We start from the raw sequence: 25864 nt of genomic DNA on the forward strand, positions 1-25864 counted from the left end.
GAGCGGCCTGTATCCTGTTCGCCGCATCCATCCGGGGCAGCCGTGGCGAGACCAGACAGCAGCCACGTCTGGCTGCTGTTGCCCTGGCGACTACTGCGGAATCTTGGACTGCAGTGGTCAACCGGCCCTCCTCTTCGCGGGCCTGCGGGCACATAGCCCGCGGGCCATGCGAGTCGTCCCAGCGGAGACCTTCACGCCGCCTTCGGAATACCGCGGAAGACTGCGTGCACCCTGTCGGCGTGACCTCCGCTGCACGACCTGCCTCAAGTGCATGAAGACCAGGAGACTCCTCCATAGCATGTAACTTGCAGGCGCGTGGGTCTATTTAAGGTTGGGGGGATGTGGGGACGCCTTCGTCCCCTGCGTTCGCTTTCCCTCAACGCACCCCACTGTTGTTAGCTGCCCCCCCGAAAAGCACTCCTCTCGGTTCGGTTACTGTAACTAACAAGGGAGGCCGCTCGCGTCGCAGCGACACCAGCGCCACGGATGGCGTTTTGCTGCGCGCTCGCGGGGAGCGACGGGGTCTCTTCTCCCTCGGCAACGGGACGCGAACGGACGTTTCGCTCGCGGCTTCGCTCTTCGTCGACGGGCGCCTCTTGGTCGGAACTTACTCCCGCCGAGCCCGACCCGCTCGACCTCGGAGTTTATCCCTTTGCCCTCGCGTGGGCGGACGTTCGCTCGTAGCCGTGCTGGTGAGTCGGACATCCTAGATTCCTCAGTGTATTGTGTTGCTAGCTGGCGTTATTGTTGCTATAGCAATAAATGCCTTGTTTGTGTCAGCCAGTGTGTCGTTCCTTTGTTCCCGCAGAGCACGGCCCGCCGTGGTCGGCGTGCGCTCAGTAGCGTACGCGACCACGGGGTGGGGTAAGCGCGGTTTTGAACTGTGTCAGCCGCGCTTAAGCGGGGAATACGTATTTATCCCCCCCTCTTTTAAACCCCACACCTTGCAGCACTTTAGTGAGCCAAAGTGCCCCCTGATTTTTTCTGTATAATGCACTGAGCTAGAAGTGTTTGCCTAGTGCATCTGCTTGGTGCCGAAATGTACCGCCAGCAGTGATAACAAGAGGTAATGTACGTGCACTATGCCCTCGAAGTGCTTTTAGTGTACAGTACACTTTATGCGTATCTGCGTAAGAATTTACACAGGAGAGAAACGACTGCTAACTTTCCCGCTTGGATACATCGAGTACGCTTGCATTTGCTTTAGCTCGCTTAAAGTTCAAGTTGCCAACCGTAGAATTATAGCGAAACTTTTACAACGAATTATTTTCGTTCTCACGAGCTCTTCTGCAGTGTGCATCCTGCCCTGCTCTACGTTTGCTTTGTATTTCAACTGGTGTCTTTGAGATGGATTTCTGTGCAGCGCCTATAATACGCAGTGCGACCAAGAATTGAAATTCATCTATACCTAGTTATGAAATTGATGAAGACAATGGAGCATCTTTCGATCAGCAATCCGTTCTTTAAACTTACTAGGATTATTTACCTTCGGGTTTATATTTTATGTGCATTTTAGAGATATGGGAAAGAAGTCACTTCTATAGAGATTATCTACAACAGCCCTCACAGTAGCTGCCAATAGCAAGGTCTATCGCAGCGCGTTAGCTGTGTGCTGCATTAAAGCATGTTGGTTCTCTTCTATAGAATATGCATGACCCAGATAACAATATGAATTTTTCGACTAGCGCAACTCGAGAATCGGTTCTAATACCTCCACACAATGGGTGGTGTGCGTGAATATCGCCGACCAACAGGAACGGCTCCGGAAGCTGGTAAATGAGTTTTTCAAGTTAGTCAATGGAAAGTTGATGATGTGGTGGTATGTATAGGCAACATACGGTTATTACTCTACTACATGTTAGTGCTCGTATTGCCACTGCCTCTAAATCTGAGAGGCAATTGAATTCTGAAAAACAACAGCAACGACACCTGATGAGGAGGTACTTCCTTGCCAGTCCTTTCGGTACACTACATATTTCTCCAGAAAGTTTCGTTGAGTTTACCGTAGGCAAACTATGTTTGGTTGATACTGCGCGAGTATTTCGATGCCAACCAGCTTCTTTGTAGCCCTCGGCAGTTCCAGTGCATAATGCTTTCGACAGCCATAGTTGTAAGCGAGGACGCGAAAACTAGCCGGAGTTATTCACATATAGCCGCATTTATTATCCTGCTAAATTGACAGATGTCTTCGGGTTGAGACGGTCTTGGAAAATCCGCCTCTATTTGGGGGACTCCTTCAGCGTCTCCGACGCTGAGAAGCCTGGTGTTACCTCCACTGGAGACGCGGAAGCAGATGTGGATTCGTCAAGAGGGAGACTCTCTCGCGTGCCTGTATTTTCTCAGAGCTCTGTGAAAAGTTGACCTCTGGGACAGGGAATGTTGGCGATGGTGTATTGCGTGCCCAGACGGCGCCCGCCTCTGCACGCTGCGTCAGCGTAGGATCTTCCGGAGAGAAGCTAGAGCTTCGTCCGGGCTTCAGAAAACGTTCTTTTCTGTAACCTTTATCTGGATTACTTTTTTTTTCTCTTTCTGGAACGCCTGACGTGTTCGTGAATGCGCAGCGTGTGTCCTGTGACAGTTGGGACATTCTGCTTGACCGGCACTGCAGTTATCAGTCAGGCGCTCATGGGCACCGCTCTTCGCATTGATGAGATTTCCACGGCATGTTTTGGATCCGTGTCCGTTCTCTTCGTAGTTGAAAAATCTTCTCGGGTTTGGGATATAGGGACAGATTTTACAGTGGATGATTCCGATTTCACAGTATCTGGTAGACGGCACCGTTCAAATGTTAAGGCGATATCGGATGCCTCTTCCTCGTTTCGCCTCATAGTGATGCGGCGAAGGGCAATCGCACCTTGATCTCGGAAGCATTTCAGGAGATCAGACCCTGTTTCGCGGGTCAGATGGCATTCTGATATACCACCTTGTACAGTGTTTAGATTCCGTTTGAGGGGTGACTGTCACCAGAAGGTGAGCAAACTGCTTTTGCTTGAGAGGATGTCAGAGTGATCTTCCTGCGAAACTTCAACCAGAAGGTCATCGGATGAAAGTGTTTTTGCTTTGTAATTTTTTCCTATCATTCTCTCAAGGGTTCTAGCAATAACAAAAACAGACACTGCAGGAACTTTGTCGTTATCTACTAGGGAGTGAGAATAACCGCATTTACAATGATTGCACCGGTATTGATAAAAACACTTATCTAAAGCAGCCGTATTACATTTCAGAGAGACTAGACAACACGAAAAAGATGAAGAGTTATCAATGCCGCATTAATGTATTTAAGTATTCGTTTTTCCTACCCCAATTCTGGACTGGAATAAGCTTCCGATTGATGTGGTTTGTTCACCTGGTTTCCAAAGTGCTGTTGAAATGATAACCTGATGTATTTCTTCCAGGTCTCATGCGTTTACCAGCGCTTTGCCGATGCGTTACCATTCATACTACTTGTGAACTCCTTTAGTCCTCTTAGTATGCTGTGTTATCCTTGCTGACATGTTTCCCAATATCTTCTGTGCATGTGTTATTGTATGTAGTAATATCCCCCCATAATGCCTCATGGGCGCTGTAGGTACTTGCAATAAATAATTAAAAAATATCAGGAAACGAGGAAAGTAGTCACAGTGCGGTCGAATTCTAGTGGAGCCTTCTACGGTGCAGTTGCTTTTCAGGAATTCATCAGGCTTTTTGGAGGAAGAGGAACTCATGCGATATAGGTATGCTGACGGTTCCTGAAATGTCGCCTGTGTTGCCCATTCTTATTTACAGAAAGGTCCCGGAGCCCCTGACTCGTAAACAGACGGGGAGCCCGTCGGCCGGAACTTGACCATGGCTCCAACCGCCTCCGTTCATGGTTTCTAACATTCACCTTAAAAACTATCGCCACGGTGCGGATGACAGCTTCCGTATAAGGGGGCTAAGGGTCCGTGGTGGCACCAAGCACCATCACCTTGAGACTCAAGGTGGCGTTGCGGTGATGGGAGCGAGATGCTAAAGCCCCGTGCACGTTAAAGAACAACAAACAAACAAACAAAATAATGTATGAATGAGGCAAGATGAACAACTAGATGGGAACTTTCACTCGTAAAAGCGATTGGAAGCGGCAGCACAAAATACCGAGGAAGTAATTTGTGAGGGTAATGAAACAGAACGAAGTTACTCAAATTTAACTTGATTATGACCAAATGTTTCGGAGAATCCCCCAAGGTGGAGTAGATTTGTAATAAGGGAGTAATTACTCATTGAGGTCCAAGCTTGCCGTCCTGGTTAGCTCAATTGGTAGAGCGACTGCTCCGGTGTAGCGGTGGTCCTGGGTTCGTACCCCGGACCAGGACGAATTTTTCTTTAACTACGAGGTTTCTGAGAAAGCTGTGTAGCTTTCCTTTGTAGCCGCACGGCTGCGCTCGGGTGGACGTCAATGAGTAATTACTCCCTTATTAACTTGATTATGTTAGCTTATGTCGATTATATAAGCTGGATGATTGTCCTCTGCCGTTGGCGCATCTTCCTGACTGCCTTCAGGCTCGCCTAGCTCATTTCTGTCTCAAAACCTGCTTTGTACGAACTATTCAAAGCTATCCTCAACTTCCGATTGGGAAGATATAGATTTGGGCACCTCTGTTTTTTTCCACATCCATGCCGGTATCCCGAATTGGGTCTAAAAATTACAACGAGAAAGCCAAAGGAATGTTCAACACTCTAGCAAGGGAACAGCGGTTTGAAATTGGTGGCGAGGTGCTGGAAGTAGTAAGGGAATACGTCTACTTAGGGCAGATAGTAACCCAGATCGGGATCGTGAGAGGGAAATAACTAGAAGAATAAGAATGGGACAGAGCGCATATGGCAGGTTCTCTGTGGTCATGAATGGCAGTTTACAAATATCCCTCAAAAGAAAAGTATACAACACTTGTATCTTACCGGCACTCACCTACGGGGCAGAAACGCGGAGGCTAGCGAAAAGGGTTCAGTTCAAGTTAATGACAACGCAGTGAGCTACGGAAAGAATAATTATAGTGTAACGTTAAGAGGCCGGAAGTGGGCAGAGAGGGTGAGGGGATAAATGCGGGTTAATAACATCCTAGTCGAAATCGAGAGGAAGAAATGGGCTTGGGCAGGGCATGTTACGCAAATGGAAGATAATCTCTGGTCCTTAAAGGCAACGGAGCGGATTCTAAGAGACGGCAAGCGTAGCAGTGGACGCAGTAAGTTAGGTGGGCGGATCAGATAAATAAGTTAGCGGGGATACGGTGGCCGCAGCTGGCAAAGGACAGGGTTAACTGTAGAGACATAGCAGAGGCATTTGTCCTGAAGTGGGCGTATTCAGGCTGATGATGATGATGATGCCGGTAGCACGCCTGAACGATATTCTTTCTCGTGACGTCTCACTTATCTAACTCGGCCACTCTGAAGACCCAGTACTTTCTCCTCTGCCTGCACTGCCCCGGAGATCATAGAGCCAATGATCCATAAAAACCATAAGCAGACTGAATGAATCTATATACAACGCATCAAAATGCGCAACCAGCACCAGACTCCACTTTATTGCAGCACACCCAGCAACGCAACGCCACCCGATTACCATCTAGAATAGCCATCGCAAACAGCGAAGACGCCGCAGTCTCAGAAGCACAGGGCAAGCAGCCTAACGCACCACTGTCGTAGCCAATGGCATCGGCAAATGCTGCTGACATCCTGCAACGATGTGCCTCGAGTAAAGGCCCTGTGCGCAGCCTAGCATCTAGAAAAACTGACACAGCTACGCCGACTGGTAAGCCAAGCACTCCTTCTTCGATGTTACAACCACGCACTACTACTACCATTTACGCAGCTCCACAATATCAACAACATATCCAACACATACCGTCAATGCTAGAATCTGATATGAACAAAACAGAGATCCCGTTAACGTGCTTTGAAAAGACTGAACAGACTTCACCGCCTGACTGACACTGCAAAGAAACTTGACTCAGCCAACGAACGCAACGAAACACGCCAGAGCATGCTTGAACGCCTTCTCCCAAATGAAAACTTTAGCTGCGAAAACATGGCGTACATTTCTCAGTCGCAAAAGAGGCAAGGAGAACACCTAGGAAACACGAAACATTTTCCGCACAAGCTCATACCGCTATAATGCTGGCACGCAGGACGTATTTCTCATACTACAAAGCACGCTTCTGCAGCCAAAGACAGCACAGACACAGGCACTTTTCGCAACAGACATAAAAAAGACCCTCGATAATGTTACACATGATCTCATACTCAAGTCCGTTCAAGACACACGATGCGGCCCCAACATGTACAATTACATACGCAGTTTTCTCAAAGGTAGGGTAGCCCTTTTCAAGGCAGCGCCGTCTCTCTCTCCTCCCCAGTCAACATTACCCGTGGACCACCTCAAGGATCCATTATATCTCCAACCCTCATTAATATATGCCTGAGAGCTCTATCCACGATCTGAAACCGTCCTCCCACATTCTACGCCGTTACCTTGTGGAACGAATCCGGATGTTGTGGGGACGCTTTCGTCCCCTGCGTTCGCTTTCCCTCAACGCGCTAGTTCCCTGTGGTTAGCTCCTCCGCAAAGCACTCCTCTCGGTTCGGTGACTTTCCACTAACAGGGGAGGGCGCTCGCGTCGCAGCGACACCAGCGCCACGGATGGCGTTTTGCTGCGCGCTCGCGGGGAGCTACGGGGTCTCTTCTCCCTCGGCAACGGGAAGCGAACGGACGTTTCGCTCGCAGCTTCGCTCTTCGTCGACGGGCGCCCCTCGGTCGGAACTTACTCCCGCCGAGCCCGTCCCGCTCGACCTCGGAGTTTATCCCTTTGCCCTACCGTGGGCGGACGTTCGCTCGTAGCCGTGCTGGTGAGTCGGACATCCTAGATTCCTCAGTGTATTTTGTTGCTAGCTGGCGTTATTGTTGCTATAGCAATAAATGCCTTGTTTGTGTCAGCCAGTGTGTCGTTCCTTTGTTCCCGCAGAGCAAGGCCCGCCGTGGTCGGCGTGCGCTCAGTAGCGTACGCGACCACGGGGTGGGGTCAGCGCGGTTTTGAACTGAGTCAGCCGTGCTTAAGCGGGGAATACGTATTTATCTCCCCATTTAAACCCCACAATGTCCAGGGGACGTTGAAACGACCCTCCAGGAAAGCATACACACCATAGTGGATCACTTCCACGTAACCGGATTCAAACCGTCAGCAGAATAGTCGGAATTCCTCCTGATGAATCGAATGCAATACCAAAACAAAACCACCGCCCTGTTACAACTCACCCTACTCGGCAGACAGGTACCAAAGGTGACGGCGTGTGGAATACTCGGACTCCTAATACACGATTACGACAATACAAACTGCAACCATGTACAATTTCAAAAAAGTTTTCCTATTCGTACCGCACAGTGCGTGAGCCACATGACTGAAGGAGCACGAAACATTAACAACAACGGTTTATGGGGTTTGAGGTCCCAAAGCGACTAAGGCTATGAGAGACGCCGTAGTGGAGGGCTCCGGAAATTTCGACCACCTGCGGTCACGGAAAACAAACCATACGGTGCAGTTGATGCAGCGCCCAAACGCACTTCTTCGAACTACTTCTCATGAAACGATACTCGAGCAATGAACTTCACAGGATGAGAACGCAAGACAGTTGAAGCCAGGGCTACTGCGCTGCGAACGGAAATTCAGTGACCGCGAGTGGCATCATGCCTATGCAGCTCCAGGCTAATGACTGGTTATCAGGAAGTGAAAGCCGCGGTCATTGTCTCACGCCTCGATGGACACCTCAACCACGCCGTAGGGGAAGGTGGGAGTGAAAAAAGTAAATTAGCTGTGGTTTAACTACTGCTCAACCTAGTTAGAGAGTGAAAGCTCTAGTGTATCGAGTAACTAGAAGCGGCTTGGCGTCAGTAACGCTGAGAACGTTCCGGACAACTACCAGCACGGGAGCTCGTCGAAGAGGCTGCGTCTTCGTTCCCTTCCACGTCAGCGCCGTCTGCGGCGAGATCAGTCCCGGTAGGCACCTTTTCAACGCGCAGAGTGACGTTATGCTAGGTCACGTGACTTGCACTCTGTTATAGGGTATATGACGTCATCCATTCACCCATTGTTATTCTTACATTTTGCTAAATTTTTCAAAGTCAAGCAGAAGGTCACATCGTGTTTAGCACTTGTAGTTATCCACTGCTATAGAAACATATCAACTCATTAATTGTTGCAATTAAATTGTATAATTAATGTTAATTAGGCAAAACTTCATCTTTACAATGATGCATTACATGTGGACATTGTTTACTCCAATGTATTTTCATTACTATACTATGACGTCATCATGGTCAACCACAGTAACTAGTACACGCCTAGATGCAATAAGACTAGCGATCCTGCGGCGCTACTCCGCGGCCAAGCGCGGAGCTCGGCGCTGCGACCACCTGTTTGCAGACGCATATCCGTTGTCTAGGCACGCCGTTGCTAACCGCCTGCTACTCCTATCGAGGCTCCGGCGCCGTTAAGCTTTTGTTATAAAAGACTGCCGAGATCTCACACACCTTATCCGACGGATCCTTAGCAAAAAGTGTACGACGCCATAGCGTAGTGTGTTAGGCTTTCCACTCTGAGCAGTTTGACACGTTTAAACGCAGGGCAGTCTCCCATGCCTCTCAGGTGGGTGTGGGGGAAGGTGAGGATTCTGAGCACATGGCCACACCATGTCAAAGCTATCGTATATCTCCCCACAGTGCGGGCAGCGCCCATCTATGTACGGATCAAAGTGTTTGGCGATGGCAGAACAGAGAAGAGTTCCTGTCTGCACTGCAGGTGCCGTGGAGTTCGCTCCTCCGCTTTACTCAGCCCCTTGGCAGGTGTTGGGTAGAGACGGTGGCTGTCGCAGTAATGAATTAAGATTTCGCGGGACCGCAGAAGCGGTTTATGAGCTACTCAGCCAGGAGAGCTAGAATGAGGAGCCCGGTGTGTGATCGCTCGGGCGGCCGCATCAGACCCTGGTGGCCAGGAGCCCAGATTACATTTGAACGAGTAGGATCGGCGAGAGCCCGTCTTACAATTTGGGAGGCAAGAGGTGATATTTCCACTGCAAGGTAGCGTTCACAGGCCCGGCGAATGTCTGTGCTAACCGTTCTCGATTTTGGATCGGTGGCAGCGAGAGCTATTGCTATTTCCTCCGCTCGTGTTGCATTCGGGGCCCTAAACGATAGGCCATCGACATTCACTCCCCGGGGGACTACGACAGCCGTGCAGAATCCCGCGGCCGACGGCCCTGTGATGTCTGCGTAGTAGACGCCCTGTTTAGATCCATATTGCCTCTCAAGCGTGCGAACCCGGGCTTGTAGTCTGTCTTTATGTGAAGTCATGTCCATGTTACGCGGGAGCGGAGCGACACAGAGCATATGGCGCCACAGCATCGGCCTCTTTTGATGACGTCGACAATGCTGTCTCATGCCTTTAGTGCCAACTTCAATGTACACACTGTCGAGGCACAAGTGGATACTGTCCTCATTAGGGTCCACGGTAACGTGAAAGTTATCACCCTTAACATTAACCGCTAAGTCGGAATCGCGTAAAGGCCACGGCCACGAGATGCGAGGTGATGAACGCGTCCCTGTTAGCGAGGTAATGGACGTTAAATTTTTCCTTTCCGTTCTTTTGAAAAACAAAAAAGTGTATAAAAGTAGACGAGCCATGTGAATGAGCCCGGAATGCAAAAATGAGAAGGTAATGAAATAGCGCTCCGATGATCTGTGCTGCAGCGGCTACGTGGATGTTCACGGCCGCTAGAAATCATTACAGCGCCGGGCAGCATCGCCCTGGCCACTGTGTTCACTCGCGCAAAGCGCCGTAGCGCGGCGGCCGCAAGACATGGACGCAGCGGGCAAAGCGAACGCCGCACTAGGTGTTCACCAGTGTTGTAGGCGTTACCGAAAAAAAGTAACTAAATGCGTTACTCGTTACACTAACAAAAAAAGAACGCGTTACCGCCCTACGTTACCTACAAAAAAAGGTAACGCATTTCCGTTACCGTTACCGAAAAAAGGATCGCACGTTACTTTGCCGTTACTCCATGGCCATAAATTTTAATCAGTGGTTCCTCGCTGTAAGAACTCAAAATAACAATTTTATAAAGCTCATACTTCATATAATTCCAACTTCACAAAGAAAACATAGCTGAACTGAACAAATTTACAGTAATTCTGGTGTGCTTCTGCTTACGAAATTACGCGGAAATTGTGTAGCAATAAAGAAATGCTTAAATGTCATAGTTCAGAAAAGTATATTTGCGCACATAAACAATTTTTTTTTTACTTGAACCTGCATAATTATTGCAAAAATGCTGAGTGTTTGCGTCAAGGTGTTCAAGGTCAGCTTCGCTCGCAAAACTTAGCCGCAGTTGCAGATAGAAACAAATGGTTGACTGCAATCCCCTTTTCTGTGCTGTATCATTGTACTCTTTCTATGGCTCTCTTGGGGCCAACTTGAAGTGAACTGGCGACATTCATGAGTTTGCTCACAAGAGGGAACTGCTTCCACCAAGAATGCGAGAGTGTCGCCTGGGAACGATACATTTTGGTTGAAAAACAAGCTTACGCAGAAACTCACTTAAAGATTTCTCCAAATGGTTCATTGGTGGCTTGGCATGCGTCCACTCTTTAGAGAGTTGTGTGTGTGGGTGGTTTGGGGGTGAATACAAGTGGGTGACTGCGTGTTCGTGCTTTCTTTTTTAGTTGAGTGCGTCGTCAAGGGCAGGTGTTTTCTGGCATGCATGCGAGCCGCAACAAGGGTCGTCGAGAGCACCGGTAGATTTTGTTTATTTGCACCATCATTTTCGGCGTTTTTTTTTTTGAAAAAGAGGCGGAGGGGAACAATTGAAATAAAAAGTAACTAGTAACGTGACACGTCACGTTACCGAAAAATGTTAACGTAAGTACGTTGCCCGTTACAGGTCCGAAATGGCAACGAGTACGTTACTAAGTTACCGAAAAAAGTAACGCGTTACCGGTAACGCCGTTACTTGTAACGCGTTACCGACAACACTGGTGTTCACTGGTTACCGCTGACCACCCGAGGGCGAGCGGCATCGATTTCTCGCCCTCTATCCTCGGCGCAAGCGAGCGGCAGTATCCACCGGAGCTGCTTGTGGCCCATTCAGAGCGGCCTGAAACATCCTTAAGTCCGTTCACTTGGACTGCATACGACCCGCATACCTTACGGCACGGTTCGGGTGTCCACCGAGATGTGAGAAAAGCACTGCGCCATTTCCTTTCCCGAAAAGCGAACCAACCAAGCGCATGCCACTGCATGGTCGCGACGCCGAATGCACGCGCCGAACACAATGTTGTACACAGTCCGAAGATGATTGCTCGAGGCCTAATCTAAAGTACTCTAACGCGGTTCAATATCGCAGGAAGACTGACCAATACGCGGGAGCTTAGCTAGACGCTGGACCATCACCCCACGGTCCGCACTATCCTGCAGCGCCATTTTTACTGAAGAGCTTAAGTGAACATGAAAGCAGAAAAAATTTGGTGCAGTTTGGCCTAAACGACAGCGAACCCTCATGTTTCGTTATACTGTACAGCCGACGCCGATGAATATCCAGCAGGAAAGGTGCGCTTCTAAGCCGAGTAGTGGACCCCCTGGCATTCCAGGAAAACCAGAAATTCGGGTAGACGAAGGCGAGATTCCTCCTTGCCCAAGAAAGATTTGGATTGCACGAGCGATCCATACTGCGTGGCAAGGAAGCAAACCCGTTGGGGTGTGCATTTTTGACAAAGGCTCTACACCTTCGCGAACAGTCCCGAAAAAAGCGTAATCACCTGCGAAGAACTGCGATACCTTGCCAGCCTCCTGGTTTCTTCTGGCGGGTGCATGAAAGGCGTGGCAGAATGACAACGCAAAGGCCGCACGTTGGCAGCGATGAATAGGAATGCCGAGGGTGAAGATAAACGCCACTAAGCTTCTCTGTAATCTTATGATTCCGAACAGCGTTGGCAGTCCATCGCATCTACGATAACATGCATGAATGCAGTTCTGCTTCTTGAGGCGACCGAACTCAAAAGGAATAAAAAAAAATTACGAGTCCAAAAATCTTTTCTAACGCGACGATTCAATGCCACCTTGCGCGACATAGGATACGGTCATGTGTGCAATCGCCAAACTCTTGGAAATTTCACGACAAGGACTTAACTGGGACAACGTCGCGAAGGCTCTCTGCGTGCGCATACTAATTATTGGATGATAATTGCGATGCGTGCTCAGTGGCGTGCACTTAGAATGAAACATCAGATTTAGGCAGGTAGTCAGCAGTAACATCAGTACGCTCAAGTCTCGGCGAAACAAAGACCCTGCTTCTCAACATATGCGCGCTATTGCGAGCGATATGCAAGAGTGAGTAACAGAACGCATGCAGATGCGACTCAAGCGAGCGCCGGTGGTTGAACTTAAAATTGAAGGCTTCTTCGATGTGGATGAAAATGGCTTTCGAAAACACAATCTTTTCTCCCTCAGTACCGGATAACAAAATGACTTCTTCACACAGTTAAAGCCTGTTTCACATGCATGCAAGTGAAAACGCTTGCGATTTCTGTCCCCGAAGCAGAAAAACGTGTTTCGAGCGGCCGCGACCGCTACAGGGGCCAATGTGACGATGTTCCGAGAAGTACGAAAGTTTTCGCGGCGTCGCGCCACTCATTCGCTTGAAACATCCTTAACCTTCCCGGTGTTAACACCGGCAAGAACAGTGCTTCTAAACTGAAAACCTGCAGTACTCGCTGAGTGAAGAACTACGGCGCTTACTTCCATCCGTGCTTTCTAGAAGAGGCGAGCCGTGATCGCGTCAAGGCCTGAGTTTCACTTCTACATCGGCCACAGCCACGCGACCACCCTCAGCGGTATATGACTGTATCTGTCACTTTCTTTCACCAGTGCTTCTGCGATTTGGGCAACAAATCTCACGGAGTAAATATAGGTCGTTACGGGTTCTTCGCGTGAGCACTAAAAGCACTTTCTACGCTAATAAAATTCTCGATTGTTGCAACACTCGCGTATTCAGCAATGCCAATTACAGAACTGACCAGATGCCATCGCACTTACCACTCTTGCTGCTGAGGTTGAAGCTTTGGGGAAGGCTTAGTTCACGCAAACCGATCGTGTTCACACATTGAAGATATCACGCCAACAACACCGCACTTCGAAGACAAGCCGGCACTGGCACGTTGGCAAGAGTTCTTTCTTCCGCCGCAGAACAGAATATCCACCGTGAATGGCGACGGTCAGGCGAACAGCTCACACGAACACGACGTTGTCAGGCGCCGGTGGTAGCTGGAGCTTCAGAATTTTTCAAGCCATAACTTGACAGAAATGACAAACAGGGGCTGGGGTCACATTACGACGAGATGCATAAAGGGCGCATTAGTCCAATAATTAATGCCAGTTTCAAACTACGTCACAAGTAATTAACGAAATGACATCCGAACACCGCTGTAACGGCGAACCGCCGCCTTGTCTCGGCCAGGTAGGCTTAGGCCTAGTCTCGCTAATTCTCGTCCGCCGGGCGGGAACAAGCGGGAGGCCTGATAGCAGAGTTGATAGCGCGTGCTGCAGCTGAGGCCGCAGCGACTCTTTTGTTTTCGTGTTTTTTCAGTTTTAAGACTGCACTGTTTTATCTCGGTTTGAAGCTCACGTTCAGTCGCGCTCGACTGCTTTGCTTTTCAGCAGACGGGAGCATACCAGTGCCACGTAACCTTTCCGTCGCGATTGGAAAGACGGCAACAGAGCATGCTTGGCTGTCGCCGAAACTGCTAGTCCGCTTGACTGGGGATTCCGTAGCGTTACCATACTATCACGAGAACTGTGGCAGGAAGGTTGAAAAATATCCATTTCGACCTTTGGCAGACCTCTAGCGGTCGAACTACTATTTTCTAGAGTGAAGATCACTTTCCTTAAACAGTGCAACGAAGCTTAGGGGCCAGCTATGCGCATATATTTTTCCGCTCTTCTTGCGGAAATGAATTGCGGCAGAGCATTTGAATATGTTAACCCCCCCCCCCCCCCAAAAAAAAAAAAAAAAAGAGAAAGAACATTACTGCCAGCAGCATCAAACCTTGAGTAAAGCGTGTGTAGACACGTGCGTGGAGGCCGCACTTTTTTTTTCGGGATTTTGACGGGGTGCTGTTCTTGCAAGAAAGCGTAATTTTTCTACTCATTTTTAGCGATTACAGTGTAGGCGAGATTATGCATGTGTATACTGTTTGTGCGGCCACCCTTGTTTTAAAACGATTCAGCGTGGGTCTGGGGGACCCTTTACGGAGAGAGCCCATTGAAATTATGGATTATGTGCGACGTCCAGCCAGAACTGCTTCCAATAAATTTACCAGACTGGTAGATCCCTTTATTGCCGAAGGTCGCGTCACCTCAAGTTGTTCTCACTTAGAATTAAAGCGAAGGCATATGCGTATAGTGGTGGGATTTGTCGTTGGACCATAATCACGGTTTGGCTGACGGTTCGAATCGGTGCTTCGCTCGTGGGACCCACGGCCGTAGGTGAGAGGAGGCTCTCATCTGGCCCTGTTTTCGGCTCGCTGATGAAGGAACTCAGGAAATATGGCATCTTCATCATATTATGAAGAGTGCGTTGTTTGTTGCTCCATGCGGAATGTGCTTGACGAGGAAAATCATACACAATATCAGCGCTGTATGCCTGCTTTCTTTCAGTTGCCCGGGTGCCATTTTGGGGGGAACAGCATTTACACGCACGGCCCAAACGCGGCTGTATACCGTATTCTGCGCAATAGTCTCGAAGCTGTAAACTTATAATCATCGTCTCTTGTTATCGGCGCTGTTCTGCACGCAGAGGCGACAATACTGCGTGTGCACTCTGAGCGCCCGCTTTCCACAACGTTCGTTGGGCAGATAGGTCCTGTATTCGCAAATATCTCATTAGCGTGAATTACGCGCCCCGAGATTCTAAGTAAGCAGCCTCCAAATGCAAAAACTACATTAGGAGAGAGACGGAGAAGAAAACTCGCACGATGATATATTTTACGATATGTTGAGGTAGAGAATACGAGAGTGACTTCATATATCTGTATTGCTCCAGAGCGCTCTTTTATGTTTATTACGCATACTCCCTGTTCGACTAGCGGTCCTGTCCAGTCCGCCGCTATATAGGCGCTCGGCGTCACCAGTGACCTTCTCCTCAGGCGGCGCGTTTAGCCAACACCCTCTGAAGAATTTTGACAAGAGGGTGTTGGTTTAGCAGCAGGACCGTGCTACATTCATCCCCTCTCGCCACACTACCCTCTCTCCTTCTACGGTAACCATCCTTCTCCCCCTTCTTCCGGAGTAACTGCCTTCCAGGCGGTTCCCGTGGCAACCAGTCTCCGCTTGTGCCTTACGCCCACGCTTTTCCTTCCAAGGTTCTCATTCATCTTCGCGGCAAAAATGGCACGAGAGTTCCCAACTACGTTAACGGAGTGTGGCCACTGTTTATTCGATATGTGAAAATAAGGAGTTTCGCACTCATTGGTTTCAGCGGGCTGCCGGCAGTAACTGATTGTATTGCGTGCAGTGCACATGGGCATGAACCAGAGTAAGTTGGAAAGGATTACTGCGGGAAGCTAAGATATGAAAAGTTCACGACAACTGACGCAAACCACAGAAAAGGAGCCTGAAAGAAATCGAGTGCAGCGCATGGACGGCTGACATTTGCTAAGTGGGCTTGAACCCTGGTTCGCTTTTTTCGCTGGCGAAGCACGCGTGGAATATTCTCGATCTTCGTAGTTTCTTCAGGCATAGTCGGCACTAGCACGAGGTCGAAGCCACGGCTTATCTTTGAGCGCCCGGAACAGATTCGCCACTCGCACCTCGCGCGCCCGCTTGGAAGCGCGGCCCGAAGGTCAGTCTCCACTGTGCACCAATGCAAGCGCCCCCGCACAGGCGCTGCGAACGAAGTAATAACGCGAACGCCGCACTTACTGTCGTCCAGCCAGCGCGACTCAGACTTCCTCGCCCGCCCAAGAGCGCGGAAGTCTTTCACCCTCACGCTCCATACCCAGGTGCCAAGTGCGCGTGGGAGACGGGCGCCACCATCGGCTCAAGCAGCCGCTTCGCGGTGATGGGCTGCATATTTTTGAGAAATACTGTATGTATGTTGTCCATGAAGACGTTTATGAAGAACTCTTCGGCCGGAAGGGACGCCACTGCTTTGCGACATTCCCTGCGAAACGGTGGTGGGCTGAAGCCTCGGGGTGAGAAATCGCCACCTTCCAGAAGCGCCACCCACCCACCCAACGGCGTGGGCCTGGGCGAAAAAGTGGTGCCGACGAGGACACCAACGACGAAGCCGGATTTTCTACAAAACAGGAGCGTTAGCGTTAAAAGTAAATGGAGCTCACCAACATCCGCCGGTGGGTGAGCGGTCAGAAAAACCTTCACCCACCAGAAGCTCACGCAGAAGCGGAACGAAAACGGAGGCGAAGTCAAGTTCAAAGACGCAATGTGAAGGCGGCAATGTAAAAATGAAATGTACAAACAATACTGCGAACGCCCATTTTCAGCGTCACATCGTATGATCGCCCGCGAGTTTTAAAATGCTTCGCTGGTAAAAAAATTCTCCTATTTTGAGATCGAACTGAAATCACCTGACCGGAACATTGCTATTGGCTGGAAGGAGGTGACGTCACAAGACGGGATCATGCCCATTGGCTGGAGGTAAGTGAAGTCGTCAGAAGGGAGCATTTCCATTGGCTACAGGGAACCGACGTGACAAGACGGGAGCATTTCCACTGACATTGGAGAGGCCTTTGCCCTGCAGTAGGCGTATTAAGGTTGATGATGATGAAGATTCTCACTGGCTGCAGAGAAGTGACTTCACAAGACCATAGCGTTTCCATTGGCTGGAGGGAAGTGGCGTCACCAGACGGGAGCATTCCCATTGGCTGGAGGGAACCGACTTCACCAGACGGCAGCATTCCAATTGGCTGGAAGGAACTGACGTCACCATAGGGGAGAGTCGCGTCAACAAGTATGAGGCCGTGATGAGGAAAACATGGACTGATTTAGTGGCAGTAGTGTCGCGGTTCAATGCGCTGCCTTGAGCCAGCAGGAACATACGCGAGGGTCCAGCGCGAGGAGGGAGCCCAGGCAGGATGCTGCTAGGTGTTGTCTTCATGGACGGCCGCTGCCACCGGTGCTGCGCGAGACCAGTGCTGCTTCTACAGCAGCATTCCTATTGGCTGGAGGAAACTGACTTCACAAGACGGGAACATTTCCACTGGACAGAAGTGACGTCCCCAGCCAGAAGTTACGTCACTTTCAGTAAACACGCCACCAGCTTTTAATGCTATCGCATTGCTAACCATGTAAATTGGTTAATAATAATAGGTAAATGTAATAGGTAAATAGGTCCACGGGCATTTTTTTTTTTTTCACCCTGGCTCCAGCAAGACCGCTTCCGGCGGTGACGCAGCCCTCGTCGACTTGATATAGTCGGACTGACACCGTCAGAAAGATCACATTACACGAAAAGCCGTTACATTGAGATTACCCGCTATGGACTTAATTTAGCTTACCGTCACAGCACCAGCTGGAGCACTCCTTGTATCATATCAGATCGTAAATCGTGGCCTGCAAATTATCTGGGTGCTATGCATTGCCTCGTGCTTTTCCCATGCCATCTGCGCGCACTGACCCCTTTCCACCTTCGGGTATAAATAACTCCGATCAATAGATCAGGGCGTTCACTGTTTCTTGACAACCTGGCTGTTCACTTTTGTCGTTCCACTCAAGTACGATACATGGCGCCAGAAGTGGGATGCAATGGAGCAAGTAAGGCAGTCGGAACCCCTGCGTTTGACAACGGACGGAGGACGGAATTGGAAGCTATTTCGTCGGAAGTACGAATTTTTTCTTCGAGCCATGGCATGCGATGACAAACCAAGATCAGAGGCGTCAAAGACGGTCCTGCTGCTCAGCGTTGCGGGTGAGGAAGGCTTGGACGTTTTCAACAACTTCGTGTTCACACGAGAAGAAAGCGAGGAAGACTGCGCTACCGTGATTTCAAAGTTAGAAGTGTTAAGTTGCTGCCCGACATGACAGCCAGTTCGGTGATCGAGAGATTCATCATCAGCCTGACTACGCCCACTGCAGGGCAAAGGCCTCTCCAATTAACCCTGTCCTTCGCCAGTTGCGGCCACCGTATCCCCGGCACCTTCTTGATCTTATCCGCCCACCTAACTTTCTGCCGCCCCCTGCTATGCTTGCCTTCTCTTGGTATCCACTCAGTTACCCTTAGGGTTGGTTAGTTGGTTGCGACTGAGAGAAGGATGAAAAGGAAAGTGCACAGGCTTGGACGCGTCAACATACAGAACCATCTGTTTCTTCTTTAGGAACCTCACTAGAGATGTGTAGATCGATTTCCCGCGGTAAAAAGACGAGTTCAGATTCTTCTTTAGTGAACTCGCATAGCTGTGGCGCAAGCTTTTCTTCCACGTAATACTATGGCAATATTTAGAAGCTCTATGGCGGAAAACGTAGCAGCAAACAGGAAGCAAGAATGAAGACACGCTGAAACCGCTACGGCGGGCGATGAAGCAGCAGTGAGAGCGGCGCCGGCAACAACGCGAAAAGGGCGGACCTTGGACCGCCGTCTCGGACGGTGCTCGACTGGCCGATTCACACGACGGTCCGTTACCCGCGGCCCGCGCACTACGTGTTCATTGAGAGGCGCGCTGTCGGCCCGCGTCTTGGCGGCCTGGTCAGCGCGCCTCTCAATGTGCTAACCATATCATCAGGTGGCGCCACGGACGCACACCGCCAGCTTTGCTTGGCGCGCACCCATTAGGCTGCTACTAAAGTCGCTCGCAGTTCAGAACAATATCTCTGTCCATACAATAAAGCCCGTTGTGCTTTAAGCGGTGCGGGCCGGGCGCTATTATTTTTATTTCTTTTAATTGCCCACACTAATTTTTGTCCATACAATAAGGCATATCATGGATATGCACAGCAGGACACATAGTAGTTACATTGTTAGCCGTGGGGTGTGGGGTTGGTTTGACCTTGGTTGGGCTTCAAGGTCAAACGCGCGAAGCCAGGCTAAACTGAGTTGTACCTCGAGCAGTATAGCTTTCGCGCTAAAAAGAGGTCAGGTTAGGTCTATGGGGGTTTGACGTCCCGAAGTGACTCGGGCTGTGAGGGACGCCGTAGTGAAGGGCTCCGGAAATATCGACCCCTTCACTGACATCGCGCAGTACACGGGCCTCTAGAATTTCGAAACTTGACTGCCGCGGCATCGAACCCGCGTCTTTCGGGGCAGCAACCGAGCGCTATAACCACTGAACCACCGCGGCGGAGAAGCAGCGCTACTGAGAAGGAAGAAGCGGGAGAAACGCCACGCACAGTTCTGGGACCAAAGAAGCCAAAGAAGAGTTCTGAGAAGCAGCGCACGCACCGTCGCCATTTTGCAGCAGGGTCTTGTGTGCTCCTCTGAGATTATCCAGGTATGCGTTCTCTCGCTGAATGGTCCTTTTTGCACCCAAGACGCGAGGATTCACAACGCGGAATGGGCGTTAGGCTGGTATTTACCATACCGGAAGCGTCAGTCAGCTGCGCGATTTGAGGCTGATCGCCTTAGGCTTAACCTGCGGATTACAGTGCTTTACTGCAGTTTGTTTTTGCAAGAATGCTAAACGAAATACACGAGCTTAGCGAGCCGCTCGACTAATCTGTCCTGCGCCGCTATTTTTTTTTTTCACCAGTAAGTGACTATCACTCTAGAAATAAAATAGATTGGTCATAATCGACCGAAACGACCGCAGTCATTTTAAAGGATGGTGCACATGTAAGCGACTGAGCGGCGCCTCGCAGCAAAAAATTTCCAACTATCCCGCCGAGCTGGGTCGTGCAGTACACCCGCCCTATACTCCGGCAAGGACAGGTTGTTTTCTTACAGAGAAATCCTGCAGCACTACAGGCTTGCAAGACTCAGATTTCCCCCAGCAGATAAAACGCCTTCCAAGCAACAGGCCAAAGCCAGGCGTAAACTTCAAACTAAAACGTATCCAAATCCCCAATTGTGTAGCTTCTATTCGGATGGACTCTACTCAGACAAATGCAAAAAATGTGATGCCAAAGCCGATCTAAATCATATGATCTGGAACTGCCCGCAGTCCCTACCCGCGAGTCGCTTCATTATCGACTCTGATCATTGGGAGGCTCTATTGCTCAGCCCCGACTTCGGGACACAGATCAAGCTCCTCCAGCTGACTGAAGACGCCGCCGCTGCCCAAGGGATAGCGGCCGCGGTTTAAGCGGGGGGCGACTTCGGGTCGCTCCTCTATATCCGCTGGAAATAAAGTTCCACCACCACCACTCGTTGGAACCTCGTCGCTCTGGCCGCTCAAGCCGCCGCGACGTCTTGGGAACAGGCTCTTGCGCCGCGGCGGCAGAAATCGCGAGCGTTTTCGCCTGCATGTGAAACAGGCCTGTTTCGTATGCATGCGATTTTCTCCTGCGACGGCGCGAATTCTGTCGGTCTGCGACTGGGGTGGGCGATCGGTCTAGCCGCAGACGTCTTGCGACGGGTTTCCATCCGCCGTCCGGTCAATCGCAGCGTCGGTGTGATCGCTCTTCGACTGACCAATGGGGAGCGCCGAGACTGCGTGCCATGGAGGAAAAAAAAATTGATAGGGGCTTAACGTAGTTAGACCGAGTAGACCTGCGAAAGCAGTTGTTCATTCTTCAATAGACCTCTCCTCGGGTACGTCACGCGAGGCGAGTGACGTCACGGCGGTGACGTTTCAGGCTCACGCCGGGGACGCGATGGGCAAAACAGTCCTCCGTTTGCGTGCGATCCCGTATAGTTTTGCTGGGCGAGCAAGGAAGCTATCGCAGTGCGGGCGCCGGAACCCGTGCCTCGACCCTGTCTCGTGATGCCTACGAGCTGCTGTGCCGTGGGATGCACTAACCGTGCCAAGAAAGGCGTCCGCTTTTTTTCGTTTTCCACGGGACGAGAATCTCCTGAAGGTGCACGCAATGCGTCGAGATAAATGGAAGCCAAGAACGGCAGATAGGATATGCGGAGCGCACTTCATCTCTTGTGGGAACCATTCCTTTCTTTCACTTGCCGATTTTGAAGAGCTAGCGAGGTGAATGGCACTGTGAACTTTTTTTATCGTCTTATCCGCCAACGCAGGCGCCCCGTCCTCGTTACCGGACCACCCGGACCGGGTGCCCAGCGTTTTCTAATTCAAGAAGAGAAATCCCAGCGCAGATATGAAGAAGTGTGGTCGTTTTGAGCGGACAATCTTAGCAACATCTTAGTTGTTGCAAACTGGTAGTATGGGGCAAGAAAGCGTAAAGTAGGTTAGCTGTGCAGGGTTTGAACTCAGGCGACACATGCGATGTAAGGGGCGTCGCGGTGCTCGGAACCGGAGCAGTTTCAGCAGCCTAAGGACCCTTTTAACAGACCCGACACCGCACGGTCATAAGCGTTTTTTTTTTTCGCAATGGCTCTGAGCAGTGACCGCGCAGAGGGCACACCAGTTAGAGCAGATTCTCCCCCAACGAAGCGACAGTCAGCGTTCTCAGCTTCAGCCCCTCGACAAGCGGCCGAGATCGAATCAGCAATGCCATGGCGGCGGCGGTTGCGATACAGAACCGGATAACACAATCAAAATATAAGACCTCGCATGCACTAACACAATCAAAATATATGACATCCTACGCACTGCATTATTGTACGCTGACTTCACACGTGAACAGTATTTTGACGTGACGGTTAGCGTGTAATGCATTTCTAATCTACCGCATGCAATTATCTTTCTGCTGATCAAGGTAGCGCGTTAAAACGCTGTTATTCGACATCCCGCCGAACACTTGAACTTACCCGGCCATGCATGGCCATGCATGTGCCATGCCTGTACGCTTCCTTCTTCTCGCAAAAGCGTCCACGCTTCGTACGGCTCGCCGGTGGTGCCCTGCGACGGGGTCACTTTTGCTTTTAAAAAGCAGCACTCTAAACCAAAGTCGGCTGCCAAAACTTGGCGCACGTGCCCTTCCGCTGCAAGAACGTACGCCTTCAGCGAACGGTAGCACTGCATGCTCTCAGTAGTGTAAGGGCCGGGCGTCTGAACGAGATAAACGTATATGTCGCCAAAACGCACGTTTGGCCACAATTTCGGGTCGTTTCTCCAGTCCTTCAAAACGAAGGGGTCAGGGTACTGTTTCCCGTCGACTTTCAACTTTTCAACATATCGCTGCCGGGCGATTTCAGGCAGTGACTTCGCGTACTCTGACAGCTCCATCGCTTCCGAGGCACGTACGAGAGCGTTGGATGACAGCCGAAGAGGGAGCGCTCTGCCCATCGCCGCTAGGAAGGAGAGCGCTGCAGTCGCTGCACGTGCGTTCCGTGACGTCACGTTGTTTACTCGAGGGGGAGGTCTGGCATGGTATCTTTAGTGGGTTAATGCCCATCTATGCTGAATTGGCAATTGCTACTTAAGATTCATAGATGGCGGCGAGTCCTCATATACCAGTGCAGTGGTTAAGCGATGCGCCACTGCACTGGCTGTTTCTATCCCAGCCAACCGTTGGGATTTTGCGACCCATGTTGCTCTCCCCGAGCAACCTCTCGCGCAGATGGCACGACGCTCGTCCGAACTTACCTGAGTTACTGCCCGAGCGGTTGCTAGGCAACGGCGACTCAAGGTCGTTTGGTAGCAGCACAGCCACGAGCATACGCGACGAGCCGATATGGGCTCCGGTAGTGTTGCTTTCGCAACAAAACTACTCCATGCTGCGTGCGATGTTTGGTCACGTGGGAGCTGTTGCTGTTGCGGAAGCAAAACTGTTTATTCGAATTAAAACATGCGAAATTTTGCCTGGCATTGCGCTGCTTATAACAGCATCAGCACATTCCGTGTTGCGTTTCTGTCGCGTTTAATACCGATTGCTATGCGAACATCAAGTAACCTTGCACGGATCCGACCTAATTCTCTGGGTACGCGTTTCGTTTGAAAGAACCGAAAATCGCACAGTGGAGTCATCAAACACGCGTAATATTTTCGTTCTAGTCGCATCATGGGAAACGGGCCTTAGCCTAAAACTTCGGATTTCACGCATCGCAGTTGGCAGCGAGGGATTGAAAGTGGCTTACTTAGGGCCCGCAGATCCGGATCACAAGAGTGAAATACGCAGAAGAGTAAGACTAGAGTGTAGTGCATTTGGCAGGTTATCTCAGCTCATGTACGGCAGTTTACCAATATCCCTCAAGAGAAGAGTATACAACAGCTGTATCTTACTGGCACTCACCTATGTTTGTGGCAGAAACTTGGAGGCTAACAAAGAGGGTTCAGCTTGTGTTAAGGACAATCGCAGCGAACTATGGAAAGAGAAATTATAGGTGTAACGGTAAAAGACAGGAAGAAGACAGAGTGATTGAGGGAACTAACGCGGGTTAATTACACCCTTGTCGAAATCAAAAGGAAGGAATAGTTTCGGACAGGAAGGCAAGATAACCGGGACGCATAGCAGGGGGCGGCAGAAAGATGGGCGGACGAGGTTAAGTTTGCAGGGATACGGTTGCCGCAGCAAGCATTGAAGAGACATAAAAGAGGCCTTCGCCTTGCAGTGGGCGTAGTCAGACTGATGATGATTATGACCTGTCAGGCACCTGTCAGCCTAGCAGTTCACTCTGCAAAATGAAAAAAAATCTAGCGCGTTAACGATACAAAAAGTATTTGATGGAACACCGCATTCGAGGACCGTGGATTAATTTCGACCAACTGTCGCTTTACACTGTGCGCCAAAATCTTAGGAGAGCAAGCTTCCGTTGGGGATGCATTTTGTGAAGCCAGCGCAAAAAAACGGACGAGGGCAGAAGAGAAGACACATAAGACATTCATGAGCGCAAAAAAAAAAACAAAAAAAAAACGGAATCTTAGGCGCGGGCGCAGGGTGTTCATTTTTGAGCAGCTTCATATCCATTTAGCCTCCGCGGATAGAAGGAAAATTAAATGGCTGCTTCATACAGAACGGCTCGTTTCGTGAGCACTTTTGCAATTTGGAATTTTTATGTAATTTTGCCTTTACGTTTGATTTTTACGCGTTTCAAAGTGTTACAGTTGTGTCAAAAATAGGTTCTGTTCATGCTTCCTTTATTTCTTTAGTATTACTGCTGGGTTTTTCTTTTTTTTTTAAGCTTTACTGGTATGCTGTCTGCACATTTCTCCTGTACAACTTCTATCTATTTTTGGGGAGGCGAGAGCTGGTCAAGCTACATCCCTACCTTTTCCCCCTTGCCTCCCTCATCCTTGTGATGGAAAATAAAGGCATTATTATTACTTACGGAGAACAATGTTTTGTATATGCTTTCAACTCGCAGCCCAATAACATCGCTGCGTGTGATGATTGGTTTCAGTAGCCTTGACGCGTACTCTTTCGACCACGTAAGTTGAACACTGTTCTCCAACTTCCGCATGGAGAGAAAGACCAAATTTAATTTTAGAAGTAAACAACGACGTAAGAGGAATTGACCGCATTCTTATCTCGTTTCAGCGAAAATGCAACCAGGATATGGACCAGGTAAGTTTAGCAACTTTTCACATCCGGAAAAAAATTACCGACGATTACGTTACTTCCTAATGCGAAATTTGAGCGCAGCAAATAAGCTGTTTCACCTTTTCGATAGTGAGTCAACCCCAGCTGCGGAGTTGGTTTCAGGGACAACGCCGCCGATGCCGACACAAAGAATATGATACCCTCGCTTCCGCAGCGCTAAGACCAGGTCTAGCCGTGGGAAGGTGGTCACGTATTCGTCGACGTGCCGGGGCCTACGTGAAATAACCGGCGCGTCGGCAACTGAAGAGCACCCTATCCGCCACACAAGAACAGGGGGGGGGACCCTTTCCTCCTCTTTCTGCATGGCGGCGACGGTGTTCTATGCAGTCGCGTTATCTTGACTCTCTAGCGGCGTCAGCGGCAGCCAGCGGTATCAGTCGGTCGTTATCAGTCGGTCGCTGCTAGCGCTGGGGGGATGAAAGGGGGGCGGAGCTGGTTACGAGGCCGACGCCGACGACGACGCGAAACCCAGGAACGGACGCCAAAGAGCTGCGCTCTAAAATTAGGAGTCACTTTGGCGACTAAAGTGGTGCAAGGCGAAAGCCTTAGTACAGCATTCTGTCACGAATGTGGTTGTGAATGATGAATGAAGTGCTGCCAGCGAGTGACGCGTCCATTGGCTGTCTGCGTGTGTTACTGATGTGTGGTTAACATGTTAAGCTTCGCCTGTAAGAGTGGAACGCGACAGCGTCTTGCAACGCTGCCAGGGAGTCCACAGAACGCCATCGCCAATTCGGCTGTACGCCTTGCTGGACGGTAAATTTATTTTTTGACGAAAGGAAATGTATCTCTCTCGCATATCTGGGTGGACACCTGCACCTCGCCGTAAGGGAAAGGGGGAAGATGGGAGTGAACGAAGACGCCGTATTAGCTAGACGCGCCTTTGTTCATTCCAAACCATTCAGCTGGCATTACGGAGTGGCTAGCGTGCTCGTATCGCACTCCGGAGACCCTGGTTCGATTCCCCAACTCGACCAATTTCGTTCTCGGTTTTATTGATTTATGCGGTCTAACTAGAAAGGTTAATTAGGCTATTTCATATTTATATTATTGCATTTCTATCCATCGTGTTCTGTCATTAACCTGTCAATTGTTGGAACTGTCTAGGATGTTCGACACAACGTATATGAAACGAGCAACGTCTTACTGAGTGGGGAAGTGCGTGGTGGTGGAGGGAGCGCGGCTTCGTACATATCTGTTTTTTTTTAGCAGCGTCTCCTTCCGCGGACGCTGTTGTCGCTGCGGCGCGC

General features: G+C 50.1%; 1 long non-coding RNA gene across 1 annotated transcript in view; it reads right to left on the reverse strand.

Annotated features, from left to right (window-relative positions):
* LOC149332355 (uncharacterized) overlaps positions 1-13574 on the reverse strand; it is a 41319-nt gene extending 27745 nt beyond the window's left edge. The window contains exon 1 of the long non-coding RNA XR_016285156.1: positions 13092-13574. This is a non-coding gene — a long non-coding RNA (uncharacterized LOC149332355). The remainder of the gene's footprint in view (positions 1-13091) is intronic.
* Between the last annotated feature and the right edge of the window lie 12290 nt (positions 13575-25864).

This window comes from Amblyomma mixtum, chromosome 8 (genome assembly GCF_055824585.1).
Source record: "Amblyomma mixtum isolate Tamu chromosome 8, ASM5582458v1, whole genome shotgun sequence".
In the NCBI taxonomy this organism is placed as follows: Eukaryota; Metazoa; Arthropoda; class Arachnida; order Ixodida; family Ixodidae; genus Amblyomma; species Amblyomma mixtum.